The 13,701-nt window shown below is 38.5% G+C and overlaps 1 long non-coding RNA gene across 1 annotated transcript; it reads left to right on the forward strand.

The window, feature by feature from the left end:
• Nucleotides 1-6,503: 6,503 nt before the first annotated feature.
• Nucleotides 6,504-8,890, forward strand: LOC118598429. The gene is made up of 2 exons (XR_004947516.1): nt 6,504-7,189; nt 7,509-8,890. It is a non-coding gene; the product is annotated as an uncharacterized LOC118598429 (long non-coding RNA).
• The last annotated feature ends 4,811 nt before the right edge of the window (nt 8,891-13,701 follow it).

Raw genomic sequence — 13,701 nt, forward strand, 5'->3', positions numbered from 1 at the left:
TGACATCTACTCTGCACGCTGCCTCAGCAGAGCTCAAAACATCATAAAGGACAGTTCACACCCCGGATCGGACTTGTTTGCCCTCATGCCCTCTGGAAGGCGTTACAGAAGCATCAAAAGAAAAACAAACAGACTGAAAAATGGCTTCTTTTCAAAAGCAGTATCTATGCTAAACTCCAACTCACACGGATAACTGCTCTTCACACTGTACAGTTTATGTTCATATATTTATATACTGCTTATGTACATATGCATATGTAAATCTGGTTATTTAAATGCTCGCTTTTTTGCACATCCATAATGTACATATATCCTCATAGTCTTATATGGCACAGTTCATTGTGTATATTTTCTACATATTTTTTATACTTTATATCGTATTTTATATTATGTTCTGTATTTTTTATTCCACTTGCACTGAAACGGTTGCTGCAATTTCATTGTCCTTGTGATAATGACAATAAAGGTCTATCTATCTATCTATCTATCTATCTATCTATCTATCTATCTATCTATCTATCTATCTATCTATCTATCTAAATCAAGTTTTCATCCTAAATTAGTCAAATAAGGGTTGTTTTTTAACACAAACACTGTTGTTGTTTTTCAAAGAATTTGTAGGTAAAAATACAAATATGACAATAAACTCCCAAAAGACCCATAATGAAGTCTATTATGATCATCCATCTTCTTTATATCCTTTTTGGGACAAAATATTAGTTTACTAAACAAATTAACAATGTCTGGAACCCAATCTGGAGGGGGACCTGCCTTGACGCCACACTTGTAAAGAAACACAAATACAAACTCATTTTGTAAATAAATTACACAAAAAAACATACAGAACTCGTGCACGCCCACGTGCACATCTCCATGCTCGTTGTCTAGCAGTCATTTAGCTGCACATTACTAACTAAACAGAACAAAACGGCTCACAGAAAAACACACAGGAACAAAAACTTACTTAGTCCATCAACACTGAACATCCAAGGGACAGTTTGGTCCTCTCAGCTGGCACGCGTGCACAGCGGCGCTCTGGCGCTCACGTGCACGGACAGGCTGAATGCGGCGCAGCAATAGGATGATAGAAATATGTTTTCTGAAGGTTTCCTTCATGTTCAAACACGTGCTGATTATGAGAGTGATGACGTCATCATCATCCAAGTATTTTGAACACACTGCGTTTCAGGGGTGGAGTGGGACAACTTTTCAGCCCGGGAGTTTAATGATCAAGACCGGCCCATTTTTGACATTTAGAATGTATGTGGAAGGGATCATAAATAACAAACAAATAATTATCATAAAAACTTGTTTAACAGAAATATTTCCCTGGATGAAAATGTGAATGAAAAGATGAATTGTAATTTATTTGAACATTTGTAAAAACATCATAATAACTCCAGAATCTACAGCATAAGTCTCCACATAAGAAGTGAACTAGTTTCTTCAACCTTATTTGTTACTTTGTCACAGTCAATGGACATAAGAATTTATGTTTCTGTTGACATGAGCATTAATCCTCCAAGTGGTCCTGACTGAGCATGCTCCAGCCTGTTTTAATGAACTTCAGAATGGAGACGGTTCTCTGACATGAAACTTATGGAAGATAAAAGCTCAAAGAGAATGTGAATGTCAGCCCAATATCTGGGTATCATCTGTGAAAACGTTATATTGTGTCAGTATTAGTGCTGAGAATCTCAGAGTCACTCCTGATACGGTGTGATTCATGATACCAACAGTACTGCAGTATGGTAAACAATGCAATAATCAATATATTTGGTCATTTATGATATATAACTATTTTAACACAAATATATCTTTTCATTTTCTTTTAAATCTTTTTTAGATTAATTTAAAACACAATATGTGATTTTACACCCTTTCCATCATTGAAATAAAATGATCAATTAATACTAATGTGTCTTCACCATAATTACATATAATTTAAGGTAATAAATTCAAAGATTCAAAGACTTTTATTGTAACTGTCAGGAACAGTTAAATTGTGGGGGTCCACCAGCAGCAATGCACAGCACAATAAAAATATAGAAAAGAAATTAAAAATAGGAACAAAATAAATAAGTAGAATAAAAGTAGAATATAACGTATTTAACAGAAATAATAATATGAAACTGTACAATGGTAGGGCAAAAAGGGAAGTACTCAACATAATTGCAGCATAGTAATAAATACTGTCAGTTCCTCTGACACCGGGTTCTGTCCTGAGTTCTGATCATCAGTCAGAAAGCAGGCGGTACCGGACCCTTCTAAACACCCACAGATCTAAGCGGGCCGCTACCGCCTGCTTTCCTACTGATGATCAGAACTTGGGACAGAACCCGGTGTCAGAGGAACTGTCAGGGGCGGGGCTGCAGACAGGAAGTGTTATTTTCTGGAAAATTGAATTGAGTTGAATTTATTTATTGAGTAAGGACAGATATAAAAACATAGACATACTGTTAATAGCAGTCCCATGCCCATATCATAATGCTTTTAGCCATGGCTAGTTTGCAGCATTTGTCCTTAGCTGAGATTTTTTTGTTTGTCTGTTTTACAAATTACAGATATGTATAAATGAGAGTAAAATACAGGAAATAAAACAAAACGTCATTGTTAAAAGATTACATAAACCAGTTTAAAAGATACAGGGACAAATCAAAGGAATAAAAAACACACATCAAATCAACCTGTTACAACATGAGGACAGCACTGCTGCTGATAAAACCAAGACTTTGCTAATTTTTTAAAAAGGCTAAAACTGGACGCAGACTTCAAATCAGTGGAGTGAGTTCCAACGTCTTGTACCTTTCACTGAAAGGGCAGACAGCGCAAAGCTTGTTTTGCAGAAAGAGATTTTACAATTCCCATTAGAGACTGCTCTGGTTGACCTGCTGCAAGTCTCTAATTTAAAGATAAAGGTCCTTAGAGGCTTGAGTGCCAGTTCATTGAGGCATTTAAAAATCATTTTTAAAAAGCTAAAATTAATAAAAGAATACTTTTATTTTTAAAGGATAAGTGTTTTTAAAAAGCTTATTTAGACTTTTTATATGAATTATCAGGAAAATCTTTTTAAGAAAGAGGAAAAATGTCAAGTTTACCGAATATTAATTATAATCTGAGTTTAAAACGGCGAATAAGAAAACTCTGATGAACGAGCATTCTAGCAGCATTTAAACGCATCACTTACAGATAAATCAGTGAGACGTGGAATAAGTCTCACCATGGAATTGTGGGTAACTGAAGTGTTGTGTGTGTAAGAGCTGATCTGTGCTTCATTTTTTAAAGATTTGTGTGTAATTAGTTTCAAGCTGTTGTCATTTTAATGTGTGCATGTTTACATTGTATTTTTTATTGCTTTCTTATTTGGTCTCATTTTAATCAACACAACCTCTCCTGTGTGACACTACCTTTATTTAGTCATTTTTTATGTTATATTCACACACTGCCTCCGCTGGCATGGCTGCCGTAACCAATCTGCATGGTGGTGCAGTGGTTAGTGCTCTTGCCTCACAGCGAGAAGGCCCCGGTTTGAATCCTGGCTGGGGGATCTGGGACCTTTCTGTGTGGAGTTTGCATGTTCTCCCCGTGCATGCGTGGGTTTTCACCGGGGACTCCGGCTTCCTCCCACCGTCCAAAAACATGCTTCATAGGTTCATTGGTGACTCTAAATTGCCCCTAGGTGTGAATGTGAGAGTGGATGTGTGTGTGATTGAGGCCCTGCGACAGACTGGAGACCTGTCCAGGGTGTACCCCGCCTTCGCCCTTCAGTAGCCGGGATAGGCTCCGGCACCCCCGCGACCCTGAAAGGGAAGAAGCGGTCAAGAAAATGAATGAATGAATGAGTATTCACACAAGACATAAAATCTTTCAAAAACAGGAAATTCCATCTGGAAAAAAGGGATTCATTTTGCTGTGTAAACCCCAAAAATGTTGAACAAACTGTTTTTACTACATAGAATGAAAGTTTTAGTTGTCATTTTATAAAAACAAGCAGAATAAGATTTGTCAACAAACCAATCAACATGTTTTTGAATGAAAATCCTCCCAAATCCAAACTAAAGTCCCAGAATCTTTTGGGCCACATGTATGAAGAGTTTGTGTTGATAGAGGAACATCCAAGACCTCACAGCTCCATGATGGGATCTTTCTGGTGTGGATTCAGTCTGCCTCTGTGGATCCAAATACCAAGTAATCCTAATGGATTTCCTGAAAAGACTGGTAACAAACAGCAGTAGGTCATCTAAACAAAGGAAGTGTGTTCTCTCTGGAATGATCAGGTCAACTTTGAATGTGTGACTCACTAAAATTACAGCATTTACACCATTAAACCAAGAAATATTCTCTCCTCAGACTGCATAAGGGTGGAATCAAAAGTCACGTTCTATGTGGGTCTCCATCCACCAGATTGACCAAAAGAAAAAAATGATGCCTCAATAATAATGTTTGGGGAGCCGGGCCAAATGTGGAGGAGGGCCGTAGTTTGGGGCCCCTGGTCTATAGCATTGATGTATGGATGATTCCAAATCCCATCAGGTGTGAACCAGCAGGTAAAAACATCCATCAAAGTAAAGCATCAACTGCCATCATTTGAGAGTGGACTCTTTGGACTCTCTACCAGACAGAGATTCTTAGAATGGCTGCTTTCCAGCATGACCATCACTAGTGTCTCTAGACTGAACAACATGGCTGCTCTCTCCACACTTTTCTACACCTTTCCTTTCATTTCAGATGAAACTCTTCTATCACACCTGACATTCCAACCTGCTGCTCTCTTCTTCACTTCTGTTCCACACTCTCCATGACTCTGGAAACTTTCAAAAGCTCACTTTTGGAACATCCATGTGGATGAAAATGGACAGGAATATCATTCTGGAATAAATCCTCTGAAACCTTCAATAACTGATGTCAGCAGCTGCATGGATCAGTTGGTTGTAGGACTGGAGAGCAGCAAACCTGCTTCTCTTCCTAGAGTCCACAATTATCTTAATCCACTGTGAGTCCTTAGTCAAGACTCTTCATGCTGCTGTCTAACTATGGAACCACAAGGAGGTCCAAGTCTGGGTCTCCCTGTGCCGGTCTCCAGATCCAAATACAGGCTTGTGTCAGGAAGGACATCCGGGGTCAAACTCTCAGCTTTCACTGTGGAGACCCTGATGGGATGTGCAGAAAGGTCAACAACAAACCTTAGATTGAGTGAACATCGTATCAGCAGATCTCCATGCTTCTATGTGTCTCCTATAGAAATGAACAGACTAGAATCAACCCTCTGACGTGATCAGAGCTCCTCATTTTCATTTTAAGAAGACAAATCTTGGTTTTCTCTTGGTTTCACTTTAAACTCCAAACCTCTGTGCATGTCAGAGCGGGACAGTGCTGCAGCTGCAGCTGTTTGACACACAGGAAAATCAACAACAAGAGTTTCAAGAAACAGAAAAGATGCTTTTCTGGTGGTAGGAAGGAAGAGTTTGATTCAGTAAAAGCAGAAACATTCACTGGTGTAACAGCACAACACGTCAAACTGTGTGATATTTAACATTTGAATAGAGAAGATGATCATTTGAAGAACAGCTGAAACCAAAACAGAGAAAAGCAACCATTCCTCCATCATCAAACTCTGTCATTCGACCTGAAGCATCAATAACTTCCTGTTGAATCTTTCTGCTTGGTTTCCTGACCGTGGCTGAAGGCTGCTCTTCCTCTGTGGTTCACATGTTTGTTTTAGAGGAATTGTTTTTAGGACTTTAGTTTGTACAGCACATTGACAAGAATTGTCTGCACCAGAAACAGGTCAGATCTGTTTGCAGCTCCAGTCTCTGCTGCTTCACTTTCAGTCCATCAGTGAGTCTTTCTGGAAGAACTCAGTTCAGGTTTAGAAAAGAACTTTTTACTGACAAACTGATCAAACAGAGACTTCAGAGAATGATTTTAGCTTTGCTGAGGAAAATTCTTCAATGTCTCTTTGACAAGTTTTCATGACTCAGCAACTTTGTTTTCTTCAATCTTCATCCTCTGTAAAATCTCTGCAGGAGGTTGAAACTTTCTTTGTTCTCTTGATTTTGTGTCCATCCATTCAAATCTGATCAAGATTTTCCCATGGAAGTTTTTTTTACCCATAATTCAAAGTGATGTTCAAGTCTCAATGAACAATTCAGTTTACAATGTGATCATTTGAAAATGTCTTTTCTAATTTAGGATTCAAGATGAAGAAATACAATTGAATCTGACATTTGGAAATCAAAGCTTTAAATCCTATTTGTGATCTGCTGCTGTTGCTTCACATCTTTAGACTTTTTCCAAACGTTCTGATCTTCTTGAGCTCTGATCTCTTTGGATCAGCTGATCTCCATGGAGGATTGTGCATGGATGTGTAGCCACAAACAGATCCAAGGTTTGATCAACACGATCAGCACGCTGTGACTTTTGGAATCAGACTGAAACTCTGACACACTTGTTTGTGCAGTGCTACCGCTTGGGTTCTCTGTTCAATATTTGAACTAATGGTGTGTTGGGTTGTGAGAGGTGTTTTCTCTTCCTCTCTTTGTGTACGGGCCTGTATTTACAAATGAAACAAGAACAAAAATCAGCTGTTAAACTTCCTGTTTGCTACAGCTAAAGTTCCAATCTGGATCACTAGACGTAATCATCCAATCTCTGAGGGATGTGTTGATGTTCAACAGATGTTTTAGTTCTTTAAGATCAAGGTTACTCGTGGAGTATGTTTATTTGAAAGTGACTGAAAGGCTAGAGGAGTTCTCCCAAATGTGGCTGTAGAAAGAGTTTTGGACCATGTCAATGCTGATGGAGAAGTCATTTTCTCTTTCTAAACCCCAGTGCTCACGTCATCATTCATTGATGTTTGTTTTTACCACCATGTCAGGATTTTTGATACGTTTGAGCTCATTTCAGATGGAAATATGTCCAATAAAGAGAATTTGAACATCAAAATCTTTAGAAGAACTGAAGGATGAAAAACAGGAACTTTGTCTTTAAATGAAACTCTTTCTTCTGGATTCAGGTTGTGGTTCTGCAGTTTGTCAAAGATCAGCTGTGATGCTCTGGTCTCAGCTGTGAAGTCCAACCCGTCCCACCTGACAGAACTGGACCTGATGTTCAACTTCCTTCAGTCTTCAGATGTTGAGCAGCTCCAGGATCTGGTGAAGAGTCCAAACTTCAAACTGCAGACTCTGAGGTCAGTAGAGGGTTGGAGTCAGTCCAGCTGCTTCCAGATGTTTGGTCCTAAAGTTAGTCTGAGAGCAAAGATGCAGAGTTTCCTGTGAAGCTGCAGCTTCTCAGTGAAGCTCTGAGGAGAATGATGACAGGCTTCAGGACAACAGTCAGCCAATCAAAGCAGCAGAAGCTCCAACAGGTGAAGATGACAGGAAGCTGCTGCTCTGAACAGAACTGAAGCTCCTGCTGCTCTTTCTGCTGCTGTGCTGCATCACTGACTGACACACCACAATCAGATAGAGACAACACTTCATCTCTGGACTTCTGATTTCTCTCTGCAGGTTCTGATGTTCCTCCTTTTGGATCAAAGAGGATCATCATCATCATCATCATCATCATCATCATCATCAGCTGGTCTGCAGAGATGTTGTTCCTGGAGGTGGAGAGCAGAGTGATGGAGGAATCAGAGGAAGTGGAGATGAGTGTCAGAGCTGCAGCATGAACTGATCTGAGATCAGCTCCACTGTCTCTCTCAGCATCAAGTGGACAGTTATTGTGCTGCAGCTCCCCCGGTCGACTGATGGAGAACTGCACTTTTCTCATTCTAACTTGGAGTGTTGATCTGAAACATCAGTTGGATTCAGATGTTCAGCAGCTCCAGGATCTGGAGAAACAAACAGATTCTTTTCTAGATCATCACTTTCTTCTTTCATCTACATTTGATGAAGAGATCTGGACCAATCAAGGATTGAGGGAATCATTGATCAGACACAACATTTCTGGAGTGGATCCCCAAATCCGTCCCCCTGGTTCCTTCAAATAAACCCTAAATCATTGAGGAACAGCATGTCAAAGAAAGTCTAGAACCTGAGGAGCTACTTCTAGCACTTCAAGCTACTGAGATGTGTGACCCCAGATAGAGCTTAACATGCTAAGCAGGCTGTTGTTTCTCTGTACGACACAGACAAATGAAAGTCTTTCACTCTGATCACTTTAGCAATTCATTGATTCTTTGATTATTGACATTACTGATACAGATTTGACTTCTTTGACTTCATTTCCTGTTAAAAACCTTTCTCCTTCTGGCTGAAGCACACCTGTCTGACGTCAGCCAATCAAATTCATCAATTATTTCCTCTTTGATCCATATCAACAACAAATCTACTTCAAGTTTTTTAGCAGGATATATCCAATGCAATATTCTAAAAGACACCTCTTTGACTTTGTTATTTCAACAGTATTTGTCACCAATAGTCCAAACAGAAGTCCAGTTGATGTCATCTCATTTCTAGTCCCAGTAAAATCTCCCAGCAGGTAAAGTTGTGTTCTGGAAAAGATTTCTTCTTTGCTTCTTAGAAACTGAATGAACCCAAATATCCACATCAGCCAAAACAATAGTCTGAGTTCTTCACTGATGGTTTCCAAATCCCTTTAAAGAGTTGGAGTAGACTGGTTGGAATGACATCAACTATTGCAGATTCTTTGGTGGAACAGGAAAACTGAATTTGGAAAGAAATTCTTCATGTATCAGAAGATGTCCATGAGAACTGAAAAGTTGTCTTATCAGAATCAAATCATTTTCATACCATCTAGAAAAAAAGAGATTTCTGTTTGGATTGTACATCACTGTTATTCCAAATCAAACAAGATGTTGGAGAAAATGTCTTTAGAAATGAGTTTCCAGGCCAACAGGGCTTGGTAATAAAAGTTTGAAAGTTTTGTGGATCATTTTTCTATTTTAGAATTCCATTTGAGTTAGAACTTAATGCCTCTCATTGGGTTAAATATATGGTTGGGAGCGTTTTGAGGAGTTTTTTATCTTCAAAGAACTTTATTGAACATCATATGAAATGACAAATCACAGTAGTAAACATTATTTAAAAATCAGTGACTAATGAAATCTTTCAACAAGAAAAAATGACAAAAGGTCATGGGAACATGGGAAGCAAAAGGAAAGAATTCCAAGGAAGAATAACCAGAATATTCAGAGAAGGAAAATATGACTTAAGCTCTAACAAAAATAGGAGAAAAAATAAGATCTAGAATTATTCATCCAAACAAAAAGCACAAATTGTTCCAGTGTTCCATTTCTTGGGTGTGTTCATCTTTTGAAGATCCTCATAAATTGACAGAAATCATAAAACCTTCAAATCTGGGAGTTCTTTTTCTTCCTCTACACTTCTGAATGGAACATTTAGACTGGAGGAGTAACACATTGATACTGTTTCTACTTTTTATCATCCCAGTTCATATATGTCAGAATGTCTTTGAAATGTATTGTGTGTTTTGTGGAGTTCAATGCGTTGTAAAGGGTTCTAGTGACGTCATATCTGCTCTCCTGGGAATTCAGAAAAATATGTGTCTTCAGGCAGAAGATCTGGAGGGCTTCAAAGGATGCTGCAGTTTTGAAGGAGAAGAAGCTTAGAATCACTGAAGATCTGACCTTTCATGAAAGACAGAACAGGAGCAAGATTTGGCCGCTGGTGGATAAAGCTGGGAAAGAAGGAAAGAAGGCGACGTGGCGAGGACAGGACGCCATAATCCATGGAAAGAGTTTCAGCTGAAACTCTTAAAGACTCATCAAAGAAATGGAACTGTTAGAAATGAAGAAATATTCCTTCTTGAAGTCATTTGTTGGCTTAGAGTTTACCTTTAAGAGGGCATGTCAAACTTTTGGTACGTTTTTGTTCTCGAGCTTTCTCCCTAAAGCTAGGTAAGTTGGTGCAGATTTATTATTTTGTTCATAGTTTTTGAAGTTGTGTGTTCCATAATCAATTGATTGATGGATTGATCAATTCAATTGATTGATGGATTGATCAATTCAATTGACTTCCTTTTTCATTGATAAACTTTCCCTTAACGATGCATGGCGCTTTTTCAATCCAAGTAGCAGAGAGTTTACCTGCAGTAACTCTCCTAAAACTCTCCAGTCAAGAACAGATTTTTGGTCGACATCTTGGAATTGTTTGTAATATCTAACCAATATTTACACTGTTATGCTCCTTTTTCTGATCCTAAAATGGTATCTATTCAACTAAATGACTCCAAACACCAAACTAACAACAATTAAAGAGGATACTGGAAATAGAATAATAAATGACTTCAGGACAAATCCTTTGAAAATGGAATTAGACAAGAAGCAAAACATATATTTGGAAATAAAAAGATGAGTGCTGAGCAAAAATGGAAATTCTTTCAATTTAAAGTCAGGTCAACAGCAATTGAATGCAGTAAAACCCTCAAAAAAGCCAAAGAAAAGATGAGAATGGAAGCTCTACAGTCTTTACTAAGGATTCAAATGGCCCAAATTTACTAGGTTTATCCATATTTCTAAAGGAAATCAAAGTAACCCAGCTTGGAGATGATACTGCATTATTCTTAAAGATCAAAATCCAATTGACCTTGATTTAAGAACAATGAAATCATTCTCAAATGCTTCTGGATTACATCTGAACTTTGTCAAATGTGAATGATGAAGTATTCAAATGTCTAAACACATCCAGAGTATCCCTGTTAAAGATGCAGTTACATATTTAGGTATCAGTCTAACCAAGGACATCAATTCTAGACCAAAACAACATTTTTCCTTGAGAATGAAAACAAAGATGTCATGAATATGAGGCTTCAAAGAGATCTTTCTATTGTTGGCAGGATCCTCTTGACCAAAGTGAAGGTAACTAGCTAGCTTGTAGCACCTCCCATCCCCAAGCTAACATTAGCGTAGCATAAAAAAGCAGAGTAATCTGGTTTCTATCCAGTTGTACAGTTCTGATCCAGATTCAGCTCAGACGAGGAAAACAAAGACGTTCATGGATCCATTTGTCTGTTAGTGGATGATCAGAATGGGGCGGAGCATGGAGCTTCTGGTCCCGCCCACTTCAAACCGCCTGTTTTCATCTGCTTCTGATCCAACAGGATTTGAATACAGAAACTCTCAGAAACGCAGTTTAAATATTCAATTCTTTCATGTCTGTCCTCCATCATCAGAAAAACACATGAACAAAATCTGCCATCGCAGAAAATCAACAAAGGAACTCTGAAACAAAAACCAAAAGCTACAAGATCAAAGAAATGATTCTAATAAAATCAAAGCTACAAACAGAAAAACCCTCAAACAGAAAAGCCTGAATGATGAAGTGGATTATGGGATGTTTTTACCCGTGCACCGCTGGGAGAAGAAGACTAAAGAACAGGAGCACGAGCTGAAAACACATGAAGAGTGAAGATGGGAATTGATTTTGTCCGCTCCACTTCTGCACACTACGGAAGCCGGAAACGGCCTGCCGCACTTTTGTTTTTGGCTGGTTTTCTGGTGAGAAGGAGAAAACAAACTTGGTTGTTTCAGGCCACCACAGAGTGTTCACCTTTGACCAATAGAGTTCTTTGGTTTCTATGGTTACGTATATCATTATCACACAATCTGAACAAACTCTATGGTGATATTAAAGACTCCATATCACCCAGTACTATTTCTAGTGTTTCTGTTGTTTGGAACATCATTTCTTTGTAGTTACAGAGTTTCTTGTTTGTCTGGTCTTGGCCACCATAGAAAACTACTACAAGAAACTGTTCAAAACAACCAAAACAGCATTTCCATCAGAGTGGATCCGTGTGAAGCTGCTTGTTTCAGCTTCAGCTTTGGAAAGTTGCTTTTCAGTCCAAAGCTGCTTCTGAATGGCCAATAGGAGCTCAGTTGTCTGGTGGTAACTCCCATAGACATTGATAGACGCCGCGTCGCTTGTCGCCCCCTATTGGAGCTGACGTCTCAACGCGCCGCCATCTTGATGAGGTCTAAGTGTTCCTGCAGTCCTATTGGTTCTAATGAGGAAGGTGGATTTAGAACTAGAACAAACCTTAGAATATGCTTTTGAACAGAATCCCACACATGATATGGCAACAATAATAAAAGAAGAATTCATTTACCGAGCAGAACAAGATTGAGTTCTTTTAATTATTATTTATTGGGCTTTTTTGGATGTTTTCTCTTTTCTGTGGTGCTGAGAAGAAAAAAACACTGAAAGAAAAAAAATAATTCCAACCAAATCAGACACGTGTTATGACATTTTAATTTAAAAAATGAATATATTTTAGGTTTTAATACAAAAAAGAAAGATTTTTTTAATTTTTCAAAAGATTAATAACTAAAACACATTGACAATATTCAGATCTAACTAGACATAGTTATATATATATATATTAAAATAAGGAGTTCATAAATCTAATATCTAATAAAATAATGATTAGTTTTGTATTTGAATCAATTCAAACACATAAATAAGCAGAATAAATGTTTTAGTCCTCCATGTGTGATTCAGTTCCAGCAGCTCTCCAGGATAAAACAAGTTTAAAAAGTCTTTGCTGTAACAACAGTGTGTATATGTTCCTACTATGATTTAAAGGTTTCTAGCATCTGAATAAAATAAGGTTGTTTTCCTTGCTGGTAGAATCAAAGAACAGCCTGAGGCTGCATTTAGAAAAAGTCGTCCATGTGGTGCAGCTGGATTTATGGAACAGAAACAATAAGAGCTCAAATATTGTCTGTTCATCCTGAACTCTGGGATCTACTTCCTGAGGAAAAACCCATTTCTGAGCAGTTTCATCTTGAACAAACAGACTGACACGTTTCTCTGGAGAGTTCTGATGCATCACATGATCTGCTGCTCTGACCTTCACTGTCCTCTGAGGACATCTCTGTTCTTCTGGTGAAGCAGATGAAGCTCTGATCCAAGGATGAAGCACAGCAGCTGATGAACAGACACTTCACAGGACAGTTTTTATCTGACGATAAATCCAGAAATGTTTGTTTAATGGAACCTTTCTTTATCCAGACAGGACAGATGAAGAACATCATTCTGATTTACAACTGTGGCATGACGAAAGGCAAGACCTTTGAGAAAAGAAAGAGAAGAGTTCCAAGAACAAGAAATAAAGTTCAATAGAATCAGGAAAAAACACCATCTAAAAGTATCAAACCTGTTGTGTTTGTGGCCTTCTTGGTGCTGCAATAAAAGACATCAGGCGGACTTGGATCTCAGCGTCGATTTATTCAGCTTCCATTCATTCAGCGTCATTTCTTCTTCTGCTCACATTGCAGTATTACAGCACAGTCCCGGACAACCAAGCGCCCCCTTGTGGTCGCCAACATAATTACAGTTGTAACACATAACATCTCCTCCCCACTTAATGAGATTGGGGTTACGAAGTTACCTCAACTTACTCTAAACAAAAACAAATACAGAGTCAAACATTTTTTTGTACTTCTTTTAACAACAGTGACCTACATTAAACAAACCCAAAAACTCTCTTTTTTTTTTACTGTCCACTGTCAATGTCTAATCACAGTATCTTGCAGGTGGTTTAGTTTTTCTCACTGGGTAGCGTCTCACAGGCTCCAACAACGGAGTAACTTCAGCCTGAGGTAACTCAGGTGCTGCAACCAACTCTGCTCTTGGGGACATCGGGTTTTTAGTCTGTCCCCGGTCAGTGGTACTGTAGCATGCTACGATGCCTTCTGACGTGTTTCACTTCTCAAAG

Source organism: Oryzias melastigma, unplaced genomic scaffold (assembly GCF_002922805.2).
Source record: "Oryzias melastigma strain HK-1 unplaced genomic scaffold, ASM292280v2 sc00529, whole genome shotgun sequence".
NCBI lineage: Eukaryota > Metazoa > Chordata > Actinopteri > Beloniformes > Adrianichthyidae > Oryzias > Oryzias melastigma.